This window comes from Saccopteryx bilineata, chromosome 1 (genome assembly GCF_036850765.1).
Source record: "Saccopteryx bilineata isolate mSacBil1 chromosome 1, mSacBil1_pri_phased_curated, whole genome shotgun sequence".
NCBI lineage: Eukaryota > Metazoa > Chordata > Mammalia > Chiroptera > Emballonuridae > Saccopteryx > Saccopteryx bilineata.
The window spans coordinates 155,513,454-155,530,971 of record NC_089490.1 but is presented as its reverse complement, the minus strand read 5'-3'; the positions used below and the strand labels follow the sequence as shown (position 1 = coordinate 155,530,971).

At 45.7% G+C, this 17,518-nt stretch overlaps 2 pseudogenes; both read right to left on the bottom strand.

Annotated features, from left to right (window-relative positions):
- Window positions 1-1,277: 1,277 nt before the first annotated feature.
- LOC136319396 (zinc finger protein 77-like) lies at window positions 1,278-12,737 on the bottom strand (annotated as a pseudogene).
- Window positions 12,738-15,179: 2,442 nt separating this feature from the next.
- On the bottom strand, window positions 15,180-16,285 carry LOC136320204 (GTP-binding nuclear protein Ran-like; annotated as a pseudogene).
- Between the last annotated feature and the right edge of the window lie 1,233 nt (window positions 16,286-17,518).

Genomic DNA, 17,518 nt, shown 5'->3' with positions numbered 1-17,518 from the left:
AGATAGCCACACCCAGCCCTGGCCGGTTGGCTCAGCGGTAGAGCGTCGGCCCAGCGTGTGGAAGTCCCGGGTTCGATTCCTTCTGTGTCAAGGCACACAGAAGAAGCTCCCATCTGCTTCTCCACCCTTCCCCCTCTTCTTCCTCTCTAACTCTCTCTTCCCCTCCGGCAGCCAAGGCTCCATTGGAGCAAAGTTGGCCCGGGCACTGAGGATGGCTCCGTGGCCTTTGCCTCAGGTGCTAGAATGGCTCCAGCTGCAGCGGAGCAACATCCCAGATGGGCAGAGCATCACTCCCTGGTAAGCATGCTGGGTGGATCTCAATCAGGACACATGCAAGAGTCTGTCTGACTGCCTGCCCACTTCAAACTTCGGAAAAATACAAAAAAAAGAAAAAGAAAAAAGATGGCCACACCCTCATATTCCCAATTACTATGTAGGGATGCAAAAGTTGAGAGTGAAGAAGGCTGATGGGGAAAAATCAATTCACTGAAATGTGATGGAGGAAACCTCTATAGCTACTCTGAACCATCAATAAGATAAACAAGTGGTCCCTAGAGAAAATTAAGCCTGAGACATGGCTGGAGGCAAAAATGACAAAACTGAAGCTGTTCTACTTTGGGCACATCATGAGAAGGCAGGGTTCTTTGGAAAACATAATAATGCCGGGAAAAACAAAAAGCAACAGGGAAACAGAAGACCAAATATGAGATGAACTGACTCCATACAAGAAGCCACAGATATGCGTGTACAGGAGCTGAGCAGGACTGTCCAAGACAGGACACACACTACAGGCCCATTCATAGGGTCACCAGAGTCAAAGCCAACTCAATGGCACGTCACACACACACACACTTACAAAGACAAAATCATACTTATAATAATTCAAATATTTGCCTGAGCAGGTGGTGGCGTAGTGGATAGAGCCTCAGCCTGGGACGCAGGGGACCCAGGTTCGAAATCCCGAGGTCGTCAGCTTGAGCGCGGGCTCATCCGACTTGAGTGTGGGCTCACCAGCTTGAGTGTGGGGTAGCTGGTTTGGGCGTGGGATTATAGATGTGACCCCATGGTCATTGGCTTGAGCCCAAAGGTCATTGGCTTGAAGCCCAAGGTCATTGGCTTGAGCAAGGGGTCACTCACTCTGCTGGAGCCTCCCCGGCAAGACACATATGAGAAAGCAATCAATGAACAACTAAGTGCCACAATGAAAAATTAATGCTTTTCATCTCTCTGCCTTTCTGCCTGTTTGTCCCTATCTGTCCCTCTCTCTGTCTCTCTCACTAAAAGATTTCTGTCCTGCCCTGAGTTTGCATGTACAAAATAAGTGATGTGCTATACCTGAAGGCTTCCCCACATTCTTACCACTCATAAGGTTTCTCTCCAGTGTGTTTGCTTGTCCTTTACAAGATGGTAAGGGAGAATGAAGGTTCCTCAGTCCTGGCATTCAGGGTTTCACCCTGTTGTGTGTCCTTATATGTGCTCGCAGGTTGGTGGGATACCAGAAGGCTTTGCCACATTGCTGACATTCATAGGGTTTCTCTTTGTAGTGCTTTCTCTCGTGTTTTTGTAAGGATGACGACCAATGGAAGGCCTTCCCACATTGTGTATACTCATATTTCTCTCCACTGTGTGTTCTCACATGTCCTCTAACGGAGGAGTAACGACTGAAGGCTTTTCCCACAGTGCTCACATTCAAAGGGTCTCTGACCCAGTGTGTGTTCTCGCATGTTCTTGAAGGGAGGAGGAAAAACTGTAAGCTCTCCCACAATCTTTACGTTTATATGCTTTCACTCCACTGTGCATTCTCACATGTTTTTGAAAATATTGAGAATGCCTAAATGCTTTCCCACACACCTTACATACATAGGGCTTCTTTTCACTGTGTGTTCCCATGTGTTCTCAGAGGGAAGAGGAACAACTGTAGGCTTTCCCACATTCCATACATTTATAGAGTTTCACTCCACTGTGTGTTTTCACATGTCTTCTAAAGTATTTGGGACAACCAAAGGCTTTTCCACACTTCTTGCACTCATACAGTTTCTCCCCAGTGTGTGTTCTCTTGTGTTCTTGTAGATAGGAGTAACAACTGAAAGTTTTCCCACAGTGCTTACATTCATAGGGTTTCTCTCCACTGTGGGTTCTCACATGTTGTATAAGGTAGGAATAATATCTAAAAGCTTTCCCACATACTTTATAAGTATGAATTTTTTGTCCACAGTGGCCTCTTAAATGTCCCTGAAAGGAGAGGCAAGTGAAAGCTTTCCCACATTTCTTACATTCGATAGAGTTTTTATTTACTGAGATTCATCACGTTTCTCTCAGATGCTCTCCTGGTGTCCTGACGCTGATAGGGTTTCTCCACAGGGTCTGTGTCCACAGCAGTGAGAAGGCATGACACACTCCTGTGGGCTTGCCCACAGTCCCCACACAGGTGAGGTTTGTATCCACTGGGAGACCTCTGCTGATTCTTCAGGAAAGAACAATCCGTAAAGGCTTTTCCACACTTAGTGCATTCACAGGGTTTAACTCCAGTCGGATGTCTCTCATCCTCAGGAAGATCAGTGGCCTGGTTCAGGGTGTTTCCACCTTGATTACCTTCATTACTCTCACAGGGACTCTCCACTCAATGACTTCTGTTCAAAATAGGAAACACACTATTTGGGATTAAAGATTATAAATGATGCCTTGATTAATTATTTATTCATGTTGGTCATGACTATATTGACTACATATTTGCTATTTTCTTTTTGTATGTGTGTGTGACTGACAGAGACAGACAAAGAGATGGGCAGATAGGGGCAGTCAGATAGAAAGGGAGAGAGATGAGAAGCATCAATTCTTCATTGCAACACCTTAGTTGTTTGATTGCTTTCTCATATGTGCCTTGATTGGGGAGGCTACAACAGAGCGAGTAACCCCTTGCTCAAGCCAGCGAGCTTGGACTCAAGCCAGTGATCATGGAGTCATGTCTATGATCCTATGCTCAAGCCAGCGATCCCATGCTCAAGCTAGTGAGCCTGCACTCAAGCTGGATGAGCCTGCGCTTAGGCCAGCAATCTCAGGGCTTTTAACCTGGGTCCTTCCCACCCCAGTCTGATGCTCTATCTACTGTGCCACCACATTGTCAGGCCATAATCACCATTTTTGGCCATAATTGCCATAATTTTCAACCAATGGATATGGTTTTAGCACTCTGCATTCTTACAACATGGAACAAGCTTATTTCTCTGGCTGAGCTCAAGTAGAGCTATAACTTTCAGTGTTTCTTACATCTGGGCTTTCCTGATTGTTTCCAACCGAATTCTGTTTTACATACTCAATACCTATATCACATTTATGAAAATGTTGTCTTGGCCCTGGCCAGTTGGCTCAGTGTTAGAGTATTGGCCTGGGAGGTGGAAGTCCCAGGTTCAATTCCTGTTCAGGGCACACAGGAGAAGCACCCATCTGCTTCTCCACCCCTCTCCCTCTTGCCTCTCTCTTTCTCTTTCTCTCTCTCTCTCTCTTCCCCTCCTGCAGCCGTGGCTCAATTGGAGTGAGTTGGCTCTGGGAGCTGAGAAAGCTCCATGGCCTCGGTCTCAGGCCCTAAGAAGAACTCGGTTGCTGAGCAACAGAGCAATGCCCCAGATGGGCAGAGCATCACCCCCTAATGGGTTTGCCAGGTGGATCCCAGTTGGGGCACATGTGTGAGTCAGTCTTTGCCTCCCCCACTCTCACTGAATTAAAAAAAAAGAAAAAAAAAAGACAATGTTGTCTTGAATATTCTCTCAGTACACTATTGATTAGGTAGGCTTTCACTTTTTTTGTAAATTTCAAGTTAGTCTAACACTCTGCTGAGAACCTCCTTCCTCCTATGGGAGTGCCACTCACCTCAAACGCCTCTTCCGGGTTTGATGCTGATCTCTAGTGTTACGAAATGTCTTGCATTCTTCAAAAAAAGACCAGGAATCATTTCCTATGAGTCTTACTATTTGCTCTTCTGTGGATATTCCATTCTCCAAAACATTCCACTGAGAACGTGATCTTCTGGTTTTGTGCATGAAACACTCTAATAATTGGGAGCATATAATTTCTTGGGATCAAGATGGTGCAATAGAAGAAAGTAAACAGACCATAGGTGGATTTTTTTTCATATACTGATCCCAAAATATAAACAAATTTTATAAGAAGGATTGCACAAGTGAACAAAGAAAAACTCCAAGGATCTTGGCTATTTGAAACTTTGGCAATAATGGGGAAAATGACTCAAAATGGTAACCTTTTCACTAAGAAATACTCCCAGAGATGAAGACTGATATTAAGGTACATATTATCAGAAAATCAGAGTTGGAAGGAACTGAGGAACATGCATGCCTCCAAATACTCCCTTTACATGAGGGATACAGAAAGTCTTCCCATGTGAGTGAAGATAGATAAAAAATCCAACAGGGAAGCCACATGAAAGACAAATGTGGCCCTTCCTGGCTGGCTCAGTGGATAGGGCATTGACCTGGCATATAAACATCCTGGGTTTGATTCCTGGCCAGGGCACCCAGGAGAAGCAACCATCTGCTTCTCACTCCCTCCCACTCCCCCTTCTCTCCCTTTCCCCTTCCACAGCCAGTGGCTTGACTGGTTCCAGCATTGGCCCTGGGCACTGAGGATAGCTCAGTTGCTCTAAGTGTCAGCCTCAGGTGCTAAAAATAGCTCAGCTGATCCGAGCATTGGCCCTAGAAGGGGGTTGCCAGGTGGATCCCAATCAAGGCACCTGCATGAGTCTGCCTCACTATCTCCCCTTCTCTTACTTGAAAAAAAAAAATGAAAAGGCTGTGATATGGCTCTGGTGGATTAGCTCAGTCGGTTAGGGGGTCTCAAAACCACAAAGTTCCAAGTTCCATCAGGTCAGGGCACACATATGAAACAACCAGTGAAAGCACAACTAAGTAGAACAACAAATGAATGCTTCCCTTCCCCTTCCCCTCTCTCTCCCTTCCTCTCACTGTCTCTTTAGAATTCTATCAGAAGCGCAGAGGTCCCATCAGGGCACATACAGGAACAGCTCAATGTTCCTGTATTTCCATCTGTCTCTCCTTACCACTCTCTCTCAAAATAAGAAAGAAAGAAAGAAAGAAAGAAAGAAAGAAAGAAAGAAAGAAAGAAAGAAAGGAAGAAAAATATGGCTGTGATATTTAACTGATTTAAGAAAAAACTAAAACTTAAATAAATTTAGATTGGACCTGAAAACTCTTAATACACTGATTAAATTGGTCCCAAACACTCATTTCCTATGACTGCTCATTTCAAAAATACCCTCCAGTTCTGGGTAGGATATAAGTATAAATTCCAATATCATGATCATTTTTCTTATGAATATAATTTTTAAAATGCATTTTCTGCCAGACCAGGTGGTGGTGCAGTGGATAGAGTGTCGGACTGGGATGCAGGGGACCCAGGTTCGAGACCCCGAGGTCGCCAGCTTGAGTGCGGGCTCATCTGGTTTGAGCAAAGCTCACCAGCTTGGACCCAAGGTCGCTGGCTCCAGCAAGGGGTTACTCATTCTGCTGAAGGCCCGCGGTCAAGGCACGTATGAGAAAGCAATCAATGAACAACTAAGATGTTGCAACACGCAATGAAAAACTAATGATTGGCCCTGGCCGGTTGGCTCAGTGGTAGAGCATCAGCCTGGTGTGCAGAAATCCCGAGTTCGATTCCCAGCCAGGGCACACAGGAGAAGCGCCCATCTGCTTCTCCACCCCTCCCCCTCTCCTTCCTCTCTGTCTCTCTCTTCCCTTCCCCAAGCCAAGGCTTCATTGGAGCAAAGATGGCCCGGGCGCTGGGGATGGCTCCTTGGCCTCTGCCCCAGGCGCTAGAGTGGCTCTGGTGGCAACAGAGCAATGCCCCAGAGGGGCAGAGCATCGCCCCCTGGTGGCCAGAGCGTCCCCCCCTGGTGGGCGTGCCAGGTGGATCCCGGTTGAGTGCATGCGGGAGTCTGACTGTCTCTCCCCGTTTCCAGCTTCAGAAAAATACAAAAAAACAAACAAACAAACAAACAAAAACTAATGATTGCTGCTTCTCATCTCTCTGTTCCTGTCTGTCTGTCCCTGTTTATCCCTCTCTCTGACTCTCTGTCTCTGAAAAAAAGAAAAAAAATGCATTTTCTAAGATCTGGAAAAGAGGTTTTTATCACTTTTATAAAATTAGTGTTTAGGGGAGAGCACAGTACAGGCAGGACAAGTGTTTAGAAAGTTTCTTCTTGCCCGACCTGTGGTGGCGCAGTGGATAAAGCGTCGACCTGGTCACCAGTTCAAAACTCTAGCCTTGCCCAGTCAAGGTACATAGAAAAGCAACTATGAGTTGATGCTTCCTGCTTCTTGCCCTCCCCTTCTCCCTTTCTCTCCTCTCTCAAATCAATAAATAAAATCTAAAAAAAAGTTGAAAGTTTCTTAAAAAAGGAAGTTTCTTCTCTTTGACCAAGTAGAGAGTTGAAGAGAGTGCAGTGGAAACTCTAACCAAAGGAAGCATTATGCTTCCAGGAAAATCTCAAGGAAAGTATTGCAAGCAATATCCTTTCCTCCAAACCAGGGGTTGGGAACCTATGGCTCGTGAGCCAGATGTGGCTCTTTTGATGGCTGCATCTGGCTCACAGACAAATCTTTAATAAAAAAAATAATAACATTAAAAATATAAAACAGCCTGACCAGGCGGTGGTGCAGTGGATAGAGCATCGAACTGGGATGCGGAGGACCCAGGTTCGAGACCCCAAGGTCGCCAGCTTGAGCGCAGGCTCATCTGATTTAAGCAAAGCTCACCAGCTTGGACCCAAGGTCGCTGGCTTGAGCAAGGGGTCACTTGGTCTGATGTAGCCCCCAGTCAAGGCACATATGAGAAAGCAGTCAATGAACAACTAAGGTGTCGCAACGAAAAACTAATGAATGATGCTTCTCATCTCTCTCTGTTCCTTTCTGTCTGTCCCTATCTGACTCTCTCTCTATGTAAAAAATATATATATATATTTATATATATATAAAATATATATATTATATATATATATATATAAAACAGTCTCATGTATTACAATCCATTTATTTTCTACCACTCATATTCATGATTGCAGGTGGCTGGAGCCAATCACAGCTGTCCTCTGGGACAACACCAAATTTTTATTGGATAATGCTTAACGTACATGGGTCGTCGTATGGCTCTCACAAAATTACATTTTAAAATATGTGGCGTTCATGGCTCTCTCAGCCAAAAAGTTTCCCAATCCCTGCTCCAAAGGAAAGTATGGAGAGATTTAACCAGTTAGTGTGAAGTTGGAGATAGAAGTTCTTCCAGAATATGGAGACACCAAAGTATTTCTAGGGTCTTTCTTTCTTTCTTTCTTTCTTTCTTTCTTTCTTTCTTTCTTTCTTTCTTTCCTTCCTTCCTTTCTCCCTCCCTCCCTCCCTCCCTCCCTCTCTCTTTCTTTCTTTCTTTCTAGATTTTTTTTAGACCCTGGCCAGTTTGTTCAGTAGGTAGAGTGTCAGCCCAGCATGTGGATGTCTGGGTTGAATCCCTGGTCAGGGAACACAAGAGAAGTGACCTCTGTTTCTCTTTTCCTCCCTCTCCCCCTTCTCTCTCTCTTCCCCTCTCACAACCAGTGACTCGATTGGTCCAAGTGTTGGCCTCAGGTGTTGAGGATAGCTCAGTCAATTCAAGTATAGGCCCTAGATGAGGGTTTCTGGGTGAATCCCAATCGGGGCGCATGTAGGAGTATGTTTCTCTATCTCCCCTCAGCTCACTTAAAAAAATTCTCCAACTCTTTCATCTCTATAGGTAACATCATTAATTTTTATAAAGGGGTTTACAATGACAAGTTCATGAACCAGTTTTCTCTAAAGAGACACTGGGGCCTGACCTGTGGTGGCACAGTGGATAAACCATCAACCTGAAACATTGAGGTCGCTGGTTTGAAACCCTAGGCTTTCCGGGTCAAGACACATATGGACGTTGATGCTTCCTGCTTCTCCCTCCATTTCTCTCTCTCTCCCCCTTTCTCTCTTTCTCTCTGTCTCTCTCTCTTAAAATGAATAAAGTCTTAAAAAATAAATATAGAGACACTGGATTCTTTCCTATCTTTTGCTACTCAAATGTTGCTCTATGTTGGGGAAATATGATTGAAACAAAACCTCCTACCAACCCAAGAAACTTCTCACAAAGGTAGAAGAGAAATAAAAATTTTATTATTGAACCAGCACTAAACCAGAATGTAATGCGCATTGCAGCCAATCTGCTAAGAAACTGCAAAGACGACAACAACAACAAAACCCTGGAAACTGCAAAGACAGAAAGAAATCTTGGCCCTTTATGTAGATAAGCAGATGCATAACCAATCCTCAGATGAGATCCCACAACACTGGGCACACCAATAGTGAGTCATCAGTGCAGCTGGTAGTTAGCTGACCATTTGTGTTAGTTAATCGGCTTTAACCAAATGAAAAACATTTCCTATCTCTATGACAGGAGGTTGTTTTGCATACCTGGAGAGAAGCACACCCAGAAGGTAGGCTCCTACCCACTCACAAAAACTGGAAGAAGGGCACCATCTCCCTTAATGATTGCACTTTAGAGAGATGGTTCCCAGGAAAGACTCCTGGGTGGTAAAGTTGGCAAGGGCTTTATCAGACTTTCAAAGGGTTTACATACATTTCAAAAGAAATAAAAAGAAACCCTAACCATAATTCTCTAAAGAAAATACTCTAAGAAAAAAGGAGGGAGAAATCTCCTTATTTTTAACAGAATGAATTAAGGCTCTTATTCTTAATTTGATTTGCCTTTACATTGTGTGTGTGTGTGTGTGTGTCTGTGTGTGTGTGACAGAGATAGAGAGAGACACACACAGAGGGACAGATAGGGACAGACAGACAGGAAGGGAGAGAAATGAGAAGCATCAATTCTTTGTGCAGCTCCTTAGTCTCCTGAGTTGTTCATTGATTGCTTTCTCATGTGTGCCTTGACATGGGGGTGGGGCTCCAGTCAAGCCAGTGACCCCTTGCTCAAATCAGTGACCCTGGGCTCAAGCCAGCAACCTTGGGCTTCAAGCCAGCGACCTTTGGGCTCAAGCCAATGACCATGAGGTCATGTCTATGATCCCACGCTCAAACCAGTGACCCCATGCTCAGGCTAGATGAGCCTGTGCTCAAGCTAGCAACCTCAGGGTTTTGAACCTCAGTCCTCCGCGTCCCAGCCTGATGCTCTATCCACTGCACCACCGCCTGGTCAGGCTTGTCTTTACATTTATAAAAAAGGCAAATTTCAAGGGATCCAGTATAACAGGTTTGAGAATCTCTTCCGAATGTCAAGCACTGGTCATTAGTACCACAGTGGAGTATAACTCAGCCATACAAAGGAGTAAAGCACTGACACTCACTACAGTGCAGGTGGACCTTGAACACATGATGCTCAATGAGAAATCAGACAGAAAAGACCACAGTGTGTGATTCCACTTATATGAAGTGTCCAGAACAGGTAAACCCAGAGACAGAAAGTAGGTTAGTGGGTTTTTGTTTGTTTTTTTTATTTTAGTGAGAGAAGAAGGAAGAGAGAGAGAGAGAGAAAGAGAGAGAGAAACATTGATCTGTTCCTGTATGTGCCCTGACCAGGAATTGAACTGACAACCTCTGTGCTTCAGGAGGAAGCTCTAATCAACCGAGTTATCCTGCCAGGGACGGTTAGTGATTTTCAAAAGGGGGTTGAGGTGGGGATGAAGAATGACTACTAATGTGAAGGGGGGATTCTTTTTGGGGTGATGGAAATGTTCTGGAAGTGATGGTGGAAATTGTTGCACACATTGTGAATATACTAAAACTACACTTTAAGTGGATGAATTGCATGATATGTGAATTATATCTTAATAAAGCTGTCATTTAAGAAAAAGAATGAGCCTGACCAGGCAGTGGCTCAGTGGCTAGAGCATCAGACTGGGATGCAGGGGACCCAGGTTCGAAACTCTGAGGTTGCCGGCTTGAGAGTGGGCTCACCAGCTTGAGTGTGGGGTCGGCGGCTAGAGTGTGGGATCATAAACATGACCCCATGGTCGCTGGCTTGAGCCCAAAGGTCGCTGGCTTGAAGCCCAAGGTTGCTGGCTTGAGCAAGGGGCCACTTGCTCTGCTGAAGCCCCCCCCCCAGTCAAGGTACATATGAGAAAGCAATCAATGAACAACTAAGAAGACTAAGGAGCCACAATGAAGAAGTGATGCCTCCCATCTCTTTCCCTCCTGTCTGTTCCTATCTTTCCCTCTCTCTGTCTCTGTTTCTGTCACAAAAAGAAAGAGAGCCTGACCCCACGGTGGCACTGTGGATAGAGCATCGGACTGGGGTGCGGAGGACCCAGGTTTGAGACCCCAAGGTCACTAGCTTGAATGCGGGCTCATCTGGTTTGAACATAGCTCACCAGCTTGGACCCAAGGTCGCTGGCTCGAGCAAGGGGTTACTCGTTCTGCTGTAGCCTCATGGTCAAGGCACATATGAGAAAGCAATCAATGAACAAGTAAGGTGTCACAATGAAAGACTAATGATTGATGCTTTTCATCTCTCTCTGTTCCTGTTTGTCCCTATCTATCCCTCTCTCTGTCTGTCTCAGAGGGGAAAAAAGAAAGAGAGAGAGAGAAAGAAAGAAAGAAAAAGAAAGAGAAAGAAAGAAAGAAAGAAAAAGAAAAGAAGAAAGGAAGGAAGGAAGGAAGGAAGAAAGAAAATGAATGAATTCTCTCACAATGCAATGTGGAGGTTTGTATCCTAGGGTGGTGTGGTGTAAGGCCTAAAATTAAGGCTTAATATTATATGCTGCCTTGATCAGAAAAAAACAAAAACAGGAGGACCTTGAATGGCCTAACCACCACCCCCTCAACTCTGCTCCTGCAGAAAAAGTCCTCTTGCCAAACAACTATCCTTGTCAAGGTGACCAGATACAGCTCTTGCTTATCCCCAAGTTTTCACTTCCCTGCAGGGTGTGTAGTCTTCCTACGCCAGGCTATCAGTGTATGTGACAAATCGCTGCCCATCTCATTTGTCCAGTATTGTGTTGGCCACTCCCATAGCCCTGGAGTGGGTGGGGATGGCTCCTTCACCAATGAGGTGGGGAAAAAGTGATTAGTATCCCATGTGGCAAAGTATGTTATTTATTCCTTTGGGCTAGCTGTCTCTGCCCAGTAGAATGTAAACAACTGGAAGGATGAGACATTACTGGTCACCTCTGGGAGCTCAGCACTCAGAGAGTAGAATCAATGAATGAGAGGCATTAATAATGAAAAAAGTTTGTCACCATATGGAGAGAAAGGAATACTCCATCATAAAAATAGAAAGACAAATTCTGGGTTGTTTTGAAAGGAAAGAAGGCACCTCCTCAAGTCAACTATCAGGCAACTCTCACCCAGCAGGGTCCAGGGCAACCCATAATCAAATATATTAATAGTTCTGCAGCAAAAGGTAGAAATAGTAGCCCTCAGTGAGGCAACTAAATACTGTACAGAGCAGCACAAAAGTCAGGGTCAGCTTTTCCCTGAAAAAGAATGTGGATATGGCCTTACATTCCTGCAAAATGAATTACCAAAATTATACTTTCAGAGATTTCTGGATATTGATCTATACACAATTTCTAAATGTGTATGCACCTAGTAACTTGGCCTCAAAATATTATAAACAAATAAAAAGACAGAATTAAAGAAGATGCAACATTCACAAAAAAATGGGAGATTGGGGCACAAATCTCCGAGGAACTGAAAGTTGAAGAGGTGAAAAATTAGTTGCCTAGAGTGTTTTTCTTTTTCTCATAGATTGATCTAATGGACTTAAATAAAACTCTTAAACCAACAATTAGAAAATACACATCCATGACAAACCCACATGGAAAATGTAACTTTAAATAACCACGTATCAGATGCATCATGGACTTCAAGCATCCTTGAAACAGTGGTTTCAGGAGAAATATTTGTAGTACCAAACAGATTTTGATGGCAGTTGCATGAACCTATATCATAAAATAACACAAACATACACATGTGTATGTAAAACTGTCAAACTCTGAGTAAGGTCTTTGGATTATACCAATGTTGAAATCGTTGGGTTTTTTGGTTTATTTGTTTATTTGTATTTTCTGTTTTGATACTGTACTAAAGCTCTGCAAGATGTTACCACTGGGGCAAGCTGGGGCAAGATTACACAAGACCTCTCCGTGAAAGTCTAATTATTTTGAAGTTAAAAAGTTAAAAAAAAAAAAAAAAAAGGCTTAAACCAGTACCGGGTTCTTTTCTTCACATAAATGTGCTCAAAGTTGACCAGGCAGTGGCGCAATGGATAGAGTTTCAGACTGGGACGCAGAGAACCCAGGTTCAAAACCCAGAGGTCGCCAGCTTGAGCGCGGGCTCATCTGATTTGAGCAAGGCTCACCAACTTGAGCCCAAGGTCGCTGGCTTGAGCAAGGGGTCACTTGGTCTGATGTAGCCCCCCCGGGTCAAGGCACATATGAGAAAGCAAAGCAATCAATGAGAAACTAAGGTGTCACAGCAAAGAATTGATGGTTCTCATCTCTCTCCCTTCTGGTCTGTCTGTCCCTATCTCTATCACAAAAGAAAAAACAAAACAAAACAAAACATGCTCAAAGTTAACTATGCAGAAGTGGAGCGGTTGACTCAGTGTGTTACTGCAACTCCAAGCTCCTGGACCTTTCTCCCGCTGGTGGCTGTGACCTTCATGGCTACATAGGGCTCCTCCAACCCAGGCACCATGTGGGGATTCCAGGCAGGCATAAAAGGCAAGGGAACCAGGGGAGCAAAAGGTAGACGGTGAGGAGTACAAGCTGGTCATCTCTGTCCCGGTGTCTTCTCTCAACCTCTCATTGTCTAAAACCGTGGGGCATGGCAATCAGTGGATGCAACTAAGGGTAGAAGATGACATTCTTGTTAATTATTGTGCGTTTCTGGCTTTCTGCTGCTCAGAGTTCATCACTCCCCTGAATCAAACAGAGATTCTGTTAGTAAGGAGTTGATTATTCGACGACCTCAGTGGCCTCTGCAGTTGAACCCCAAAACACACCCTAACAAAGACCAAAGAATGAGAGATCAATTTTGAAAGATAACTTAAAAAACCACATTCATATTAAGACACATTGGACAAATATTTAGAATTTGATTGTGATGGGCTGGGGGGAGGTGGGGACAGAGGGCCAGGGGATTTCAGGCCTCCCCAAGTCCTCGCTCGGGCCGTCACTGTCCGAACTGCGACCGTTCACACACCCCGGCCCTGCACGGACCACTGGAGGGGAAGCAACATCATATTCTGCAGATGTGGAAACTGTAGCTCAGAGAGATCTGGCTGTTCACTTGGCCAAAGTGGCACACGGTTCTGGAGTTGCTCCCCCAGCAAACTCTTCCCGACTCAGGTATCAGCGCATAATCCTTCGTCCAGCCGAATTCTAACGGGAGCACACGACATCCTCCACTGCAGGACAGGGCTCATTCCAACACCAAGGGCTCATCTTCCGTGGAGTGGAAACCAACAGTTCTCAGCTGGTGCTGATGGATAGCCCCTGAACACCCAGGCCGCCGGCAACCTCTTTCCAGCGCTCCTGCTTTCGGTTCCGGGCTGCAGGGAGCGGAAGTAGAGGCGGGTTCATTGGGATTGGTGAAGCCTCAAGGGTGGGACGAACCGTCTCCTCCAAACAGCTGAGCAGAGCTGGGACGCGATTGGGCCAAGGGCCTACCCGCCCTTCTAGGGCGTGTCTGAAGCTGGAATGGCACAATGGGCGTGGCTGCTACGGGATCCGCCTTGGGGCGTGGCTTGAATCTGAATAAGGACCAGCTGTGAGACTAGACTGGTCACCGTGCTTGTCTAACGCGCTTAAGTCACCGTGAAACGCAGTAACAGCTTACATAAGCTATATATGCTTATTTCTCACAATACTTTCTTCATGCTAACACAGTCCATAAAAATATATTCCCATATGCTGTAATGTTTCCTCCTTGAATCTCTCATTTCTTCCAGAAATGTGAAATTTTGTGTTTCTTTCATGTGGCTTTTCTTATAAATGCGGTGTGATACCCGTCCTGGCCACTGGATGGCGACCTAGTTCATATTGTTACTTTTTTTTTTTTTTTTTTTTTTGTATTTTTCCGAAGTTAAAAGTGGGGAGGCAGTCAGAAGGACATCCGCATACGCCCACCGGGACCCACCCTGCATGCCCACCAGGGGGCGTTGCTCTGCTGCGCTCGAGCCATTCCAGTTCCTGAGGCGGAGGCCATGGGGCCCTCCTCAGTGCCGGGGGCCAACTTTCCTCCAATGGAGCCTTGGCTGTGGGAGAGGAAGAAGGATACAGAGAGAAAGGCGATGGGGAAAGGTGGAGAAGCAGATGGGCACTTCTCTTGTGTGCCCTGGCTGGAAATCGAACACAGGACTTCCACACGCTGGGCCGACACTCTACCACTGAGCCAACTGGCCAAGGTCTGTCACATTTTTGAATATTTAGTTTTTGTGCTTTGGGCCAAAAAATACATGTGGATTCTTAAATACATTCTCCTTAAGCATTTTCTATATCCTCCATTCTGCTCTTCTCACTGAATAGAAAAATCCTTGCCTTTAACCTGTTTAGATTCTGGTTAAGAGGAACCAAAAATTAACCCTATTAATTAATAGCATACCCTGGCCTGTGGTTGCATAGTGGGTAGAGTCAACCTGGAACACTGAGGTTGCATTCGAAAACCCTAGGCTTGCCTTGTCAAGGCACATATGACAAGCAATCAATGAACAACTAAAGTGAAGTAACTATGAGTTGATATTTCTTCTTCCTCCCCGCCTCCTCTCTTTTTTTTTATTTTTTACTTTTTTGATACTTGAAGTACAACTTTATTCTGATTCTAAACGAAAGGAATGGGAATGACATTAACCAACAAGGTTTGACCACAGAATATTGTGATGCTACTGCAGCAGTCTTATGGTTGAAACTCAATAAGGAAACAACTGTGCTTCAAACAACTAAATATGCAGGTCCAGAAAACGAAGGTATTTTTTAACTGCCACATTCACTCTGAAGCCCATTCATCTCTCAGCATCCCAAGATCAAGCACAGGTTCTGCTTAGCTAGATAATAAAGTGGCAAACACACTGCACCACTGACATCACAGAACAGTTGCCTATAAAACTAGACTTCTGACGCTGGGCTCCAGCTTCCCTGCTCACAGGTCGTTGTTCTCGTCCGGGAGAGCAGTGATCTGAGCAAAGTCTAGATCATGCTTGTATTGCGCTGCCAAGGCCAGGTCCATGACAACCTTAGGGGGGGGGCGAGGGCAGGCATGGTGACAAACTCCAAGTTAGGATCTCTGATTAGTTTTCTAGCAAGACAGAGGAAGGGCTTTTCAAAGTTGTAGTTACTTTTGGCAGAAATGTCGTAGTACTGAAGATTCTTCTTTCGGTGGAAAACGATTGATTTGGTCTTAACTTTCCTGTCCTTAATGTCCACTTTGTTGCCACACAACACAATGGGATGTTTTCGCACACTCGCACCAGATCTCTATGCCAGTTTGGCACATTCTTTTTTTTTCTTTTTTTCTTTTTTTTTTTCTGGAGCTGGAAACGGGGAGAGACAGTCAGACAGACTCCCGCCTGCGCCCGACGGGGATCCACCCAGCATGCCCACCAGGGGCGATGCTCTGCCCACCAGGGGCGATGCTCTGCCCACCAGGGGGCGATGCTCTGCCCCTCCGGGGCGTCGCTCTGCCACGACCAGAGCCACTCTAGCGCCTGGGGCAGAGGCCAAGGAGCCATCCCCAGCGCCCGGGCCATCTTTGCTCCAATGGAGCCTTGGCTGTGGAGAGAGGCAGAGAGGAAGGAGGGGGGCGGGCGGGGAAGCAAATGGGCGCTTCTCCTATGTGCCCTGGCCGGGAATCGAACCCGGGTCCCCGCACGCCAGGCCGACGCTCTACCGCTGAGCCAACCGGCCAGGGCCTAGGCACATTCTTGTAAGTAACTCTTGAAGTTACATAAAACATTATAATGTCACACTAGGCTTGGATGTAGTAGCCGTCCCTCAGCCCGCCGAACTTCTCCTGGCCCGCCGTGTCCCACACATTGAACTTGATGGGCCCTCTGTTGGTGTGAACATGAGGGGATGGACCTCCACGCCCAGGATGGTGACATACTTCTTCTCGAACTCCCCAGTCAGGTGGCATTTCACGAAGGTTGTCTTCCCACCGTCACCGACCAAGACGAGTTTGAACTGGATCTGGGGTTCTCCTTGGGCGGCCATGGCGATGTGGCTTCCAGAAGCATCTTCGGGCCCCATCTGACTGAGAACCACCTCCTCTCTCTTTAAAACAATAAATAAAACATTTAATAAATAGCATATATAATAAATTTAATATATCACAATGTGACAGGGGAGTAGCTGCAAGCCCCTGTCCTTTCTGCTCCTCTCCCACTCCACCCCACACACAGCTGTTTGATTTGCAACATATATAGGAAGCTTCTAATCTGTCCTAACCTCTCTCCCTCCTCCCCTTCTAGGGATCAAGACCCAGTTTTTTCCAGTTTCTAGGCAAGATTCTGGTACTGGTGGGCTGGCCCAGGGAGAAACAACAAGGTTGCGATTTGATCTTCATTCAGGGCACACACAGGAAGCAACCAATGAATGCACAATTGGATGGAACAACAAATGAATGCTTCCATTCCCTCTCTCCTCTCTCTGTCTCTCTAAAACTCAATTAATAAATAAAATATTAGGCCCTGGCCGGTTGGCTCAGTGGTAGAGCGTCGGCCTGGCGTGCAGGAGTCCCGGGTTTGATTCCTGGCCAGGGCACACAGGAGAAGCGCCTATATGCTTCTCCACCCCCCCCCCTTCCTCTCTGTCTCTCTCTTCCCCTCCTGCAGCCGAGGCTCCATTGGAGCAAAAAGATGGCCCGGGCACTGGGAATGGCTCCTTGGCCTCTGCCCCAGGCGCTAGAGTGGCTCTGGTCGCGACAGAGCGACGCCCCGGATGGGCAGAGCATCGCCCCCTGGTGGGCGTGCCAGGTGGATCCCGGTCGGACGCATGCAGGAGTCTGTCTGACTGCCTCCCCGTTTCCAGCTTCAGAAATAAATAAATAAATAAATAAATAAATAAAATATTAAGTCCTGGCTGCATAGCTTGGTTGGTTCTAGCATCATCCTAAAGTGCAGAAGTTGCTGGTTTGATCCCCGATCAGGGCACATACAGGAACGGCTCGATGTTCTTGTCTCTCTGTCTCTCTCTCCCTGCCTCTCTCTAAATTAAAAAACAAAAACAAGACAAAGTTAGTGCCACCATGAATTCCCTAATTTATTTATTTTTAATTTTTATTTATTGATTTTAGAGAGAGGAGGGAGAGAGATAAAAACATTAATTGGTTGCTGTACTTATTTATGCATCCACTGATTAATTTTTGTATGTGCTCTGACTGGAGATTGAACCCACAACCTTAGTGTATCAGGATGGCGCTTTAAACAACTGACATACTCAGCCAGGACATGAATCCTCTAATTTAAAAGTGATTCCACTTTG